The following is a 15,327-nucleotide window of genomic DNA, read 5'->3' as shown; positions in this document are numbered from 1 at the left end:
CTTTCTTTTTTACTTATGAAGAGCTGTTTATGTTTTTCTCATTTAGATGCAAAGTGCATGGTGGCAATCGTGTGGGTTCCACAAGCCTTGAATTTTTTAATGATCAATATTCCTATGTTTTGTATGTAGTATGACACTTTCTATTTCTGTATAGTGTATAATAGACATACCAAAATCTGAGGGCTTTTGGGTTGCACACTAGCTGTAACTTTATTCACCACCTACCCATTGGTCATTATACACAAATACATACTATATATAACACATAAGGGGATTCTAATCTTCCACAAATAAAACTTCATTATCATTCTTTGTGATATAATTTTCTGATTCGTTCTTTCACAATCATGGCTGGAAATATTGATCTGTGCATTCCGGTTTCTGAGGACAAATCCGAACAGGAACACAGCCAAGTGTCTACAGAGGAAGACTTTGACTACTCAAAAAGGGGACAGTGGCTGCGTGCTGCTGTTCTGGGAGCCACTGATGGTTTAGTCTCTGTTGCATCTCTGATGATGGGTGTTGGAGCTGTGAAGCAAGATGTGAGAGCCATGATTCTTACAGGCTTTGCTGGCTTAGTTGCAGGTGCATGCAGTATGGCAATAGGTGAATTTGTTTCAGTCTACTCCCAACGAGATGTAGAGGTGGCTCAGATGAAAAGAGATAAGAAAATTTCAAGAAATGAGGAGGAAAGTGAGAAGGAAGCACTCCCGAATCCCATTCAGGCAGCTGCAGCATCGGCCCTTGCATTCATGTTGGGGGCCATCATGCCCTTACTTGCTGCTGCTTTTATAGTGGATCATAAAGTTAGGCTGGGGGTGGTGGTAGCCACAGTGAGCTTGGGGCTTGTGGTTTTCGGGTGGTTTGGAGCTGTTCTTGGGGGGAGTCCTGTGGTGAAGTCTTGCTTTAGGATTCTGGTTGGAGGGTGGCTGGCTATGGCTATTACTTTTGGACTTACCAAGTGGATAGGATCTACTGTCATGTAGTGTTACACCAGACTGTATTTTCACCTTTTTAATATAGTACAGTTTGAAGCTTGAACTTTCTGTTTATTCCAATTAGCCATAAGGTCGCTGGTTTCAATCACAATTAAAGAAATATGATTGACAAAGCATCAAACAGGGATTTTCATGTGATATTTAACACCATGCAATGATTATTATATAATGGGGAAGAAAAGTTGACTACCTTTTTCATTTTACATATTGACACACGATGGTGTGCATCTGTTATGTGATGTTATAATCCTTCAAGTACATGTCTGTTTAAGACTTTTGAGGAGGATGCATGCTGTGCCTATGCAGCCTTGCACCTTCATAGCTATGGTGGTGCAATGAGTTTCAGTATGTTAGTTCCCATAAACATATTAATTAGATTTTGTCTTGTTACTCACTTTAGTCTTATCTGATTAAGTTAGTGTAAACAGCTTGAAGTTGATTTCATGCACCTGGCATGCAGTACACCTTATTGAGTTTATGTGATATGAGCTTTTTGGACTAATAAATTGATATCTTCTTAAATAAAACATTCAGAAATCATTTAAGACCAGTAGTCCACCTCGACGTAAGGGAACTTAGGGGGGTTGTGTTATCTATCTATGTTTACCCGGGTGACTAAGCTTAAGACATTAAGCATAAATTAAATTGACAATTTATGGGTATTTTCAAAAGGAAGCTGATTCGTACACAATAAATTTTTGCCATCCACAATTTTTTTTGAATAGACAATTTTACCCTTTTTTTTTACCAAACTTTAAACTTGACCCTTGACTATATTAATATATGTATGTCTACCATATATAACATTGTTTTGGCAAAATATGAATTTTACAGTTTTATCTATTTTACAAAACTTTACAATTTACCCCTTATCACTAAAAAAATATACTTTTCTCCTAGATTTTTGTCACATAAAAACTTAAAAAATATAAGACATATGTATATATTCTACTTGACAATAACGTTTAGAATCAAAAACTTAGTTATATCATAAACTTTTTACCAAAAGAATATGATCAAACAACCGTCTAAATAGAAATCCAAACAACCATCCAAATAAAAAATCTAAAGAACTAGCCGTTCAAAAAAATAAAAATAAAGAACTATAACGGGCTCAAAAAGGACCATCCAAATATCCAAACACCATCCGATCCATCACTAGACCTTTTGCCCACAATCTTCAAAGGACAATTGATCAAACGAGATCCAATAGTTTTTTTTTTCATTTACTTGAAATACCTCGTATATATCGATACGAACCACCCTTGTCGCATTGCAAAATCATATGCTTGTCTTTTCTTGAACCATGAATAGATATCCATATCCTTTAGAATAATAAAATTCTAAACTCTTTACTAAATCATCACACGAATCAAATTTCGAAGTACTTAAATACAAAATTTCCTCTTCTTGCATTGAAGTATTTGACTCTATTGAACTCATATGTTAGATAATCCCACATACATTCACAAATTTTATAACATTCAAATGGAATTTAAATGTTAGATAATCACACATACAGTCACAAATTTAATAACATTCAAATGGAATTTAAATGGAACAAAAAGGTATTAAATGGAACCAAATATTATAACTCCATTCCAAATCAATTCACTTTAATTTTGGATTTTAAGACTTGAGACAATTGATATCAACAAGATTATACACAATTGTTACTAAAAAACTAACACACCCCTAAATCCTAAACACCAAAAAAATGAATTATGATTAACCAATTCCAAATCAATTCATAATTGTACCGGAAACAATTCCAAATCAGTTCATGATTCCAATTTAGTGATTTTGCAAACTTGTTAATGCACAGATTGATACATGTTTGTACAGAAACAATCAAAAACTAGAAACAAAATTGAAATTATACAAGATTTATGATATGTGGTGGGCGACGGCGGTGGAGCAAGTCGGAGGTGGGACAATGGTGAAGCAAGCGATATGGGCGATGGTGGAAGATCGTATCATTTTGGGGGGGGGGGGGTGGATGGTCTTAACTGATCGTGACGATACGTGAGGAAGGGTTTTAGAGTAGGAGGGGATAAAATGTAAAATAAATAAAGGGTATAATTGTCTATTCCTATATAATTGTTGTGTATGGTAAAATCTTGTTATGTACGGATCATCACCATTTTGAAAATTTAAGGATGATTGTGCATCCCAAATTTTCTCGGCCAAAAAAGACCGTTTATTTATTTATGCTTATTTTAAAAACATATTTTATTTATAAATGCGGAATTTGGTTTCGTAAAAGTATTTCCGAATAAATGGTTTTCATTGTTTATTATAACTTTGGGATGTCATAACTGATACAAGAAACATAAACATAAATGTAATTGTTACATGCCTTACATTAACTTACTGTACTAATGGCCTAAACTCCTTGAATCTCTCAGTAGATTTCATATTCATACCGCTACCTGTGATATAAAGAAACTGAGTGGGTCAGGCTTGAGAGCCTAGTGAGCACATAGGGTTTTCAACCCACAGTATTATTATTATATTGTTTTAAGTATACTTTAACACGCCAACCAGATTTAATCCTAATTACCCATTCCCGTTATTCTTACTTTTTGATCCTAAAATGATAATCTCAAGGGTCCTATCCTAAAGGATCTCTGTAACAACGAGTATACGACACTGCTTCAGGAATTCCTTAGCAATGCATATCTGTAAGGAAACCATGAGGGCATAGAGTACTCGAATGAACACACAATCCATACTCTCGGATAGTATGATTCATTAACACCTACAGATTGCGAGTCTGCTAGTGTTCCACTAGACTGTCTAGAAGAGTCTGTGGTTGTCATCAATACCCTGCAAGATGATTGCTCTCTGTTGGGGGTCTCTAACCATTATATTATCTCTAGTATGGTCTCTCACCATTATATTATCTCTGGTATGGTCCCTCACCACTATTCTATCTCTAGCATGGTCTCTCACCATTATATTATCTTTGTTCTCTCTCTATCCTTTTTACCTGATACAATATAAGTATAGTAAAAATACCTATATAATTTATTGCGAGTAAAAATCATGATCTCATTTAGCACAATTATCAGTAACGCAGATAATAAGCACATAGGGCGTCTAAGCAAATTAACTACTTGATATCTATGTGTATGCTGAAAGTAACTATGCACTCACTTGATAAAAGTTGATGTCTCAGAATTTGAGAAAAATTTTTCCTTGGTATTTCACCTTCTCGTCTGACGTAACCTAGGTTCATATTACTAAGTAATAGTCTTATATTCCCGGCGACTAATTGTAGTCTAGATTCCTCACTAATCCCAATGTCTACATCAAGATCTATCAAGTAAGGGACAACCAGGTAGGATCATATCGGGTGTAGGGTCCGTTTGGTTTATATAGTATACTGTTTGGAAATCCCACTTTAAACACCTCATTACATTTAGCCTAGACATCATCCTCGTAAATAGATCAATCAGTATATATAATGACTTGGAATCACTAATAAATCTTAACTATAGTTTCATAATAATGATTATGACTATAATCATAAGTTACACTGAAAGCGATATAAGTGTAGCTTAACTTATAGAGATTCTCCTATCAGAAGTTCGGAAATTGCACTGACAAAGCTTCTACTCGAAAGCTACTACTGGTTGGGCATCAGGGACCTCATGGCTTCACCAAAATACTAAAAACTAAGGGAAATGGGGCTAAGGCAGAGAAAACTCAAGAGAGAGAGGTTGTAGGGGTGAGGATATCGAATGAGAGACTGATTGCTATTTATAGGGCGAAAAATTTGCACGCCTCACACATGGTCGGACCGGGTGACGTGGTGATACGTGTCACAATTTGGGTGGGGGTGTCAGATGTGCGCCTCTATGCGCGACTGCGCGCAAAAAATTATATTTTCTTTAAAAATCCATATCTTCTTCATATGAGCTTTGTTTACGACATACTTTATATCCACGTGTAGCTATCGACGAGATCTACAACTTTCATTTAAACTCTGATGGCTAATTTTGACTTTATTTTTAAAGTTATATTTTTAACAGAATTAGACTGTTAAAGTCCGTTAAAAATTCATAACTCTCTCGTCCGACATCCGTTTTCGATTGTCTTTATATTGACGGATTCCTCTTAACGAGATCTTTGATTCTTGTTTAGATTGTTTTTCCTAACAATTGACCGATTTTAGTTTTGGTTTTTGTGTCGCGTACTGCTACGCTGAAACTTATAAAAATCATAACTTCCTATGACGAAGTCAGATTTGGACATTCTCTATATGCACACTCTTGCTTTTACGATTACTATGACTTTCGTTTAGATTACTTAGGCTAATAAGTAATCTATCTAAAATTCACTTTTTACGATACGCATAGTTACGTCGACTTAATCGCGAAATTTTGAAGAAGCATAACTTCTTCATACGAAATCGAATTTCAAAGTTCTTTATATGTATAGAATCCTTGTCACATATACTATAACTTTTTTAAGATTATTTATCCTAAATAATCTTGTATCAAAAAATCATTTTATCACTTATTTGTCTAGCCTGAATCTACGGGCATTACAATGATCATGACAAATATATGGCAAGTTCAAATTCTCATAACTAACCAGGTTTAATTCTATCCACTATGATGGGAAGAAAAAAGAAACAATAATGCTAGCAAAATTTAACTTTTGCTTGTTTTAGCATTGTGATGGATGGAATGTGACATCCTCTAATTTTCAGAACCAATTAAAACTTTCTTTACGCTTTAAAAATAATATATTTATATTTGTGGAAAATCCCAATACAAAAGATCATTTTGATTACAAATGTTTGTTTCCAAAATATTAAAACCCTAAGGATGTCATAAGCAATGTAGATACATAAGTTACAGCGTAAAGACTTGATCTTCCTAAATACTATTGCAGACTGTCTCTTAATCACTCATCATCCTAATTAGGTTCCACTAGCTTAAGTCTTGATACTTGTGATACATATAAGTTGAGTGGGTCAGGTTGGGAAAACCTGGTGAGATACGTAGCAATTTCAATCCCACAATATTGATATGATACTATTCCTTAATTATCGAACCTGCAACAATAACCGTTACCATACAATATCCATATAGGTTTACATTCCTACATGCTTATTCCAACTGATCCTCACAAATCCTAGTCCAAGATTATCGTGGAAAATTATCTCCCTGACGAACCATTTAAAGTAAGGGTTTTCCGGTATAAGTCATAAAAGCCTATGGGTCGTTAGAGTATTTGATGAATATGGTTTTCCAATTCATCTACGTCTGTGAGTCATGAGCTCACACTAGCAACGTAATTTACAAGACTGTCTAGAATGATCGAGTGTTGTCACGTAATCTGTGGGGTGACCAGGCATACCGCTGGCAATTTCCTGATCGGGACCCACCATTTCTGGTCATCCCATATGGATCTACCGTACATCGACACCTGATAGTGTCAAGGAACAAAACTTTACTCTCCGTTCCTAGGTTACACACATTCTCCTAATGAGACTACCTAATATCAACGTAACTGAACTAGGTATCTTCCATAAGTCTAAGTTTATCCCTAGACTAGATTACAATGCCTGAAACCAACTCTTAATACCAACTCTATTCTTGGTGACACTAACTTATCTTAGTGCATATCAATTGCATAAGAGTATTAGGTATTATTAATCATTTATCTTCTCAACAGTTCTACTTTTAATATCATTATATAATATTATCCGTTTATCCTAACATAAAATAGAACCATATCTGGTCCGCACATAGCACATTATGTGTGTATGTGTGTGTGTGTGTGTGTGTGTATATATATATATATATATATATATATATATATATATCCTGACATACAATCCAGGCAGTAAGCACATAATTCACATACGACTTCCAACAGATATTTAATATTTTAATTAATACTTATATTAAATCATGTTCATGAAAGGGACTATGCACCCACCTGACTTAAGTGGGTGAGAGTTTCGCCTAACACCTTAGATATTCCTTGATGTGACCTAAGTAATATCAAAGTTTTAGTCTAATGATCTTGGAGACTGATAATAGTAAATCCTCACTAATCCCAATGTCTACATCAAGATCTATCAAGTAAGGATCAGTAAGGCATGACAGTTGGTAGGCAGGATCATTTCAACATAATAACTTTTCTGAAATCCAACAACCAGGCCAACGTGTCTATTCTAGACACCTCTCCCGTAAGTAGATCAATCAGTACAACGACATGGAATTATTGATAAATCTTATTTATAGGTTCATAATAACGACTTATGACCATAAATATAAGATACACCGAAAGTGATATCGTAGCTTAGCTTACAGAGATTCTTCCTGACCAATGTCTGGAAATCACACTCGCATGGCTCCTACTAGATTCAGGGGTTGTAGGGCTCCGCCGTAGACTAAAACTAAGTGAAATGGGCTAAAATTAAGAGGAATTCAATAGAGAGGAGGATGGAGAGTGAGGAAGCCAATGACCAGTCGAAGCCTATTTATAGCACAATTGCACAATGCGCTTGATGTGTGTGCCGCACACACCTGAGATGTCGATCCTCCCGTTTTTCTGCCACGTGTCACAAATATGGTGGTCCACACCCCACCTTCTAGAAGGTGCATGTCGGGCAACCCACCTGCGCGTGAGGCTTCTCGGAAAACTTCAGAAAATCGTATCTTCTTCATATAGACGTTATTTATATTCACGCGTAGCGATTGACGAGATCTACAACTTTCAATTAGACTCCGTCAGCTAATTTTGACTTTTATTTTTAAAGCTATATTTTTAATGGGCTTAGACTATTAAATTTCGTTTAAAATTCATAACTTTCTCATATGACATCTGTTCTCCACTGTCTTTATATCGACGGAACCATATGGACGAGATCTTCAACACTCGTTTAGATTGTTTTTCGTAACAATCAACCGATCTCTACTTCGGTTTCTGAGTTGTATACTACTGCGTTGAAACTTAGATAAATCATAACTCCCTCTTACGAAGTCAGATTTTAGTATTCTTTATATGTATGAAGTCGTTGTCATATATACTATAAATTTTGTTAAGATTATTGTTCTTAAATAATCTTCTATCAAAAAGTCATTTTTACGCTTATTATCTATAAATTGACTAGCTCGAATCTGCGGGCGTTACATGGAAGCTCAAGTATTTGTGTGGATCCTGCAACCTTTTGATAAACTAATATTGTAGTTTCCATGTTTAGTGTGGAGTGCACACTCCTTTTTGTTTTTAATCTGGGAAAAGATTTCCCAACTATTCTGTTACTTGATGCAAGTGTTATCCAACATAGTTTTCCACCTTCCTATAATTTTGTATTGTGTAATATAATAGAGAGTAAATTGGTAATTACAATCGTTTATTCCTTTGCTTTGATTAAGGGCCCGTATAATTGTGTATTGTATAGAAATGAATATAATAGGTTACAAAGAGATCTCTAGAGATAAACACTTAGGTACCCTCTACTATAAGATAATTACAATATTCCCCCAATTGATAAGAACTCGACCTTGAGTACTTATAGAGACCTGGAATGTTGAAAGCCTTGGAAATGGACATCGTAGTAACAAGGTCAACAATATTTGTCTTACCATTGATCTTTAGCGGTATCTTGTAGGGACAATACTTTCTTTGACCTTGTTTGCTATATATATATATATATATATATATATATATATATATATATATATATATATATATATATATATATATATATATATATATATACTTGAAATCTCTTTCTGCATAGGTAGACCATGATATCATCTCCCACTTCAAATGTTTTTGTATGTTTATGTTTATGAACCACTGCCTAGTAATTTACATTGGCTTGGGACATATTCTCCCTCACTTCTTTGTGTGATTTCTTTATATTTTCACAAAGTTTGTTGGTCGTCTGCCCTACTAGTTTGACCAAATCTACCATCTGTCACGGGGGAGTTTCGTATACAATAAAAAATGGTGAAGTTCCTTGATCTTGAGCTATAAATGACACTATTATTTGTGAATTCTTGACTAAGGTTGCATCCCTCCTTCGTTTTATATGGTAAAAATGTGAAAAGGTATATAAATCGATCTATGTTCCATATTCCAACCTATGAAAAGGCAGTGCAGGTGAATGCCTAGTAGATCCCATTTTTTTTATCACTCCACATAGCTGACGACCCGACACAAAGAAATCTCTTAGATGGACGGATGCGAGTGAAAGCACACAAGAGAGAGTTAAACACTAAACCGTAACATTCGTAATGACATTTTATTATCGTTTATTCATAAATATGAGAAAATCTTTAGTCCATAATGCCTAAAATGTATAGTCTGAGTTGTTCCTATTTGTGAAAACACAGTATAGTAGTTATGTCACTTTTCTTTACTCAACTACAAAAGCAAAAGTGTTCTGTAGACCCAAATGTCACCGTCGATGAAAAATCAATAAAAGTAATTGATTGAATTGTCAAACCAATTCATTTTTTGGTATTATAACATCTCTTTCTTATACTCAATAGTTTTCCATACCTTCCTTAGGTTCTTTCCTTCTTTTTGTTCAACATTCATTCATCCATAACAAGGTACATATTATTGTCGTTTATTCATAAATATGAGAAAATCTTTAGTCCATAATGCCTAAAATGTATAGTCTGAGTTGTTGCTATTTGTGAAAACTCAGCATAGTTATGTCACTTTTCTTTACTCAACTACAAAAGCAGAAGTGTTCTGCAGACCCAAATGTCACCGTCGATGAAAAATCAATAAAAGTAATTGATTGAATTGTCAAACCAATTCTTTTTTTGGTATTATAACTTCTCTTTCTTATACTCAATCGTTTTCCATACCTTCCTTAGGTTCTTTCCTTCTTTTTGTTCAACATTCATTCATCCATAACAAGGTACATATTATTGTCTTTATGTCATATATTTAATAACAATTAGCATATGTAGCATACTCATTAATCTCTTTTCTATCTTATGATTTATTTTGTAGTTAGATTTTGGTATATTTATCATTATAACTCTAGATGGCCGGTTATGATTAATTCATATTGGGTGGTAATATTGAATTTGGTAATGGTGTCATAAAGGGTGACCATTCAAAATTTTCTACTTCAAATATTTCTAGGCATAAAATAAGGTATGAAGCATTTAAAGATTTATGTTACGCACATGTTGGAGTTGAAAAAATGTCAAATAAGTTGAATATCTCACTATGCTATCACTTTCGAGGGCAATCCAATATTTAACGGGTCATAAGTAATTTAAGTCTAGACATAATGTATTATTTGGCTAAGAATGTTTAAAATTATTGGCGTCAAGTTTCAAGTTTTCAACTGAAGTTGAAAAAATAATGCCGCCTACAAGTACTAGTTTTGTAGATCTCCTTTGTAGTTTTTACGTGTTGAAGCCCAATCCATTAAATATACCATTTGCTTTGTTGATTGTGATACATTTAGGGGAGACTATCATGAAGCTAACTCACTATATAGTGAAGATAGTTGTAGTGACTCATTATGTGTTGGGGATGATTATGATGATCGACAATAATACTAGAATTCTAAACTCTACAACTATTGCATTGTACATCCTCCATTCAATTAAAAATGTTGTTGCTTATCCAGTGAAACATATACAATCAGATATTAAAAATAGTTTGAATGTTGATGCTACTTATGAAAATGCATGACGTTGTAGACAAAAAGCCATAGAGAGTTTTTATGGAACTTGTGAGAGTAACTTTGATGAGTTACCAAAGTATATTGCAACGTTGCAGGCTTTAAATCATGATACAATTGTGAAGTGGTTTCATTGTCCAAATAGCTCATCACATGTAGCGACATTTAAATATGTTTTTTAGGCTTTTGGACACGCTATTGATGTGTTTTTTCTATGTCGACCTGTTATTTCAGTAGATGGTTGTCATTTGAAGGGTTCATATAGAGGGAAAAGGCTTGTTGTTGTCACAAAAGATGCTAAAAATAGTATATTGTTTGTTACGTATGATATCGTTGATGAAAAGATTTCACACAATTGGGATTGGTTTTGTTACCAACTCAGACATTTTCTTGTTATTTATTTCAGAGAATTATGTGTTATTCAGATAGGGACAGAGGAATAATTTATACTATGGAAAATCTACAGGAATGGGAAGAGCCATTAGCATAACATCGCTTCTGTCTTCGATACATTTGAAGTAATTATCTGCAAAGGTATAAGAACGTGAGTCTTAAAAAGCTTTGTTGGTCTATTAGCAGAACCACACAAAGATTAAAGTTTGTTGCATATATGAAAGAAATAAAAAATATCAATCTTGAAGCTTGGTTGTATTTAAAGCAAATTAAAAGAAAGCAATGGTGTTTTTTATATGATGACAATCATCGATGGGGTTTCTTGACCATATATATCTTTAAGAGTATGAACAATGCACTTCGAGGAGCAAGATAGTTACCGATTAGGGCGTATATTGACCTTACATTCAATAGAATTGTACAAATTTTTAGAAAGTACAGTGATGCTGCAATGAATTGCAGTACACCTCTACCATCATGTATGTGGCCTCACTTTTGAAAACGAGAAACTTGTGCACAAAGCCATAAATTAACCGAGTTTGACTACAATGAAGGTATCTACAGAATTGTCACAAAGTTACAAATAAATGGAAAAAGGAGGAAATGTGCACATTGTCCATTATTTTCAACAAACATGTACATGTGGTAGTGGATACGGAAAGGTTTCCATGTCCGCATGCTATTACAACTTGTGGTTATTGAAGGGATAACTCTCTTTCTCTTGTAAATATTGTCTACACTACTATGATGTATAAACAACAATATGTGTATGTTTTCAGCCGACTTTCTCATGTTGATTATTGGTTGGTGTCAGATTGGAAGATTCGATCAGATACCTCGAAATTCCTGTTCATCGAGGTCGGAAGCATGCAAATCAATTTCATAACGAGATGGACATTCTGTCGAACCTGCAAATGTAGACTATGCCACCAACCTAGTCATAATAGAAGAAACTGTCCAATTTCTCGGCCATTATTCATTGTGATATGAACTTTGTAACATTTTTAATTAATGATGTAGGTTAGTGTTTAACTTTTATTGTAATTTTACGTTTAATTTGTTTTGTAATATTGGTTTTAATTGTTCTTTTATTTTTGTAATGTTATAATATATTCAATTTTTGTATTTATTTGAAGATATTTGTAAGATCTATTTAAGGGTATAACTTGTAAAAATAATACATAAGATATAATGTATATTATCAAATAAATTAATTTATGTATAATATTTAATAAGGGTAAAAAATAAATTGTTCAAGAGTGAAATATATAAATAAAATGAGATAAAAGTTGAAGGGTTAAATTTGTAACATGTAAAGGTTATAAATGAAAGTATATAAAGGTTATAAATAAAAGTATATAACTTGTTTTCGGAAAAAACGGTAGAAACTTATAGAAATGGCCCTCCCTCTAACCAACCTATTTCTACTAGATATTCAAAAACTAATCTATTTCTTCAAAGCTTTTGGAAAACAAGCCTAGTTTTAAAATAAATAATTAAATAAATAAATTAATTAAATCCTCCACCTTTGACAAAGAAAAAAAAATTACAATTATCAATTTCCCTTTAATTTTTCATACAGATATACCCAAATAACCATATGGTCTCTGGTTCTATTCCTAAGTAGATGTGATTGAGAATGCATGGGGGGTTTCCACATGATATTTGGCACTATGAAATTATTAATTAGGAAGATAAATGGCTCCTTTTTCAGTTTTATGTATTGACATCATGGTATGGCTATTGTGTGATTTCATTATCCGTTAAGCATATATAATCGTTTCCAATTTTTTTAGCAAGGTACACTCCCTGAGCACTCTCCAACAAAGAGTTTTAGCTGTGTAGAGGTTGATGTTATCCTATATATTCATGGCTATGGCAGTGCAATGAATGCAGTAGGTTGTTTCCCACGAACGTAGTAATTAGATTTTGTGCTACTCAGTTTAGTCTTCTCTAGCTAGAAAGTGATTTCATGCACCTAGCATTATGCTGTACACTAGATATATTGACCCCTTTATGTAATATGAGATTTTCGGATCAATAAATTGATATTTTGTTTAAGAAATCAATTAAGAGTATGCACCTTGATTTAAGGGAACTTAGGGGATTTGTGTGATTGATTGATGTTTAACATATAAATAGTATTTGGATTTGTGTGATTGATTGATGTTTAACATATATTAGTATTAATACCATTTGTTACGAGAAGTAGGTTAAGCTATCCTATATCTGACAAGGAGTCTTCAGTTTTTCTGAAGGTTCTTCCATATGATATGACCTGCCTGTGAATGTATTCCACTCTCGTTTCATATAGTATACTTATTTTTCCACTACTTGTGGGTTGCACACCTCTTTTCAGTTTTTAATCCATAGCTTTTGATTCCCATTTGAACATTGAGGGGGATTCCACAATCCTCTAAATTATTAAACTTTACAACTTTTGTGTGGAGTGCACACTTCTTAAAATTTAATAAACTTGACATTAGATCCCCCAAATCCATTCAGTCATTCTTTTATGCAAGTGCGTTCCTATCGATTTACTGTGTCCTTGTCTAGTTAGGTACACTGAAATGTAGTTAAATATTAGAATAAAAGCCTTCTCCTTCTTCAGTTCATCTTTACGATGTGGGCGGTGTGGATTCCACACTCCTTCCATTTTATAAATTCATCTTTCCACCAGTTATGGACTGAACACTCCGTTTCAGTTTTGAGATGTTTCATTTTTATATTGAGTGGATTGTGGAAGGCATGTGGAATCCACTATTTTTAATTTTTATGTAAGATTAATTACTCAAACTTCACTTGTGGAGTGCACACTCCTTTCTATAATTATAACAACAAAGGATCAACTTCACATATAATATTATGTACACAAACTTATTTTAATTGCAGTAAACTATCAAGAAAAAGGACGTGCATGCACTGGTAAGCTTGTCACCATGGCTGCTGATACTATGTAATCTATTTCTTGGAATGCTTTCTTTAAATATCATTATCAGTGGCATGTGGCTTGCACACTCTCAAATTTTTTTCTCAGCATCTACTCATTATGATTATTATAGACAAACGCATTCTATATAATATTTAGGTAAAACACACACATACACATACTATATATATGTTCTATCAGAGGGGCTCTATCATCAACAATAAGTCATCTCTGGTTCTTTTTTCAGTATCTATCATTCTTTGAAACATAATATTATCGTTCCTGCTTTCGCCATCATGGCTGTGCGAAATGATTTATGCATTCCAGGTCTTGAGGACAAATCCGAACAGGAAAACGGGGTTTCTGTAGAGGAAGAATTTGAGTACTCAGAAAGAAGAAAGTGGCTGCGTTCTGTTAAACAAGATGCCAAAGCCATGGTTCCTACAGGCTTTTCTGGCTTGGTTGCTGGTGTATGTAGTATGGCAATTGGTGAGTTTGTTTCAGTGTACACCCAAAGATCCTTAGAGGTGGCTCTGGTGAAAAGAGAGACCACAATTGTGGAAAAAGAGAAAAGTACCCATCTTTATAGATCAAGTTATTATATGTTTTACTTGCTTTAGTATAGTTGGTTGAGAGGCTGTTCAAAGCCCTTATACTTGTGTTGGTACAAACATGATTATTAGTCCTGTTTACATTCCTAATGCATACGTCTGCAAGTGCTATTTATCTTTTACACATGGGAGTCCCATACGGTGTCTGTACATGACCTTTTAGTTATATATTTATATAATTTATGGGGGGTATCCTCCTTTTATTGTTTGAAAACCCATTATGCATACAAGATTATCTTGCTTGAAAACATAGCATTTTTAGCATAATGCAAATATAGATACATCATGCAGGTGTATACAACAACTAATAAACTTCCGGTAAATCTTGCCCATATACCTGTAATTTCAATAATTCCCTATGAAAAACACTTTTATACAATAGAAACTATTTTATACAAAATACATATGGGCCAACTATACAAGGCCTTAAGAAATAATAAAGGGCTATACTATAATAAATACAAACAACCGTATACACAAAATAGATCCATTAACAGCCCTGCAGTTGGAACGGGAGATGGTTGGCGAACGTTCAAACTGGACCGGAAATCAAGAAACAAAGTGAAAGGAAGGCTTTTAGTGAAGATATCCGCATATTGAGATTTGGATGGAACATGAAGGACCCGAACATGACCGGTGGCAACCTTATCTCAAAGTGCAGTGAATCTCAATATGTTTGGTCCGTTGATGTTGAACAGGATTGGAAGA

The 15,327-nt window shown here is 34.0% G+C and overlaps 2 pseudogenes; both read left to right on the top strand.

The window, feature by feature from the left end:
* The first annotated feature begins 302 nt into the window (after window positions 1-302).
* LOC145115735 (vacuolar iron transporter homolog 4 pseudogene) lies at window positions 303-1,052 on the top strand (annotated as a pseudogene).
* Window positions 1,053-14,304: 13,252 nt separating this feature from the next.
* LOC145113090 (vacuolar iron transporter homolog 2 pseudogene) lies at window positions 14,305-14,628 on the top strand (annotated as a pseudogene).
* The last annotated feature ends 699 nt before the right edge of the window (window positions 14,629-15,327 follow it).

This window comes from Lactuca virosa, chromosome 5, assembly GCF_052849685.1.
Source record: "Lactuca virosa cultivar CGN04683 chromosome 5, Lactuca_virosa_CGN04683_v6, whole genome shotgun sequence".
NCBI classification, from domain to species: Eukaryota; Viridiplantae; Streptophyta; class Magnoliopsida; order Asterales; family Asteraceae; genus Lactuca; species Lactuca virosa.
Note: the sequence above shows the minus strand (reverse complement) of the source record. Positions and strands in the feature narration are given on the sequence as shown.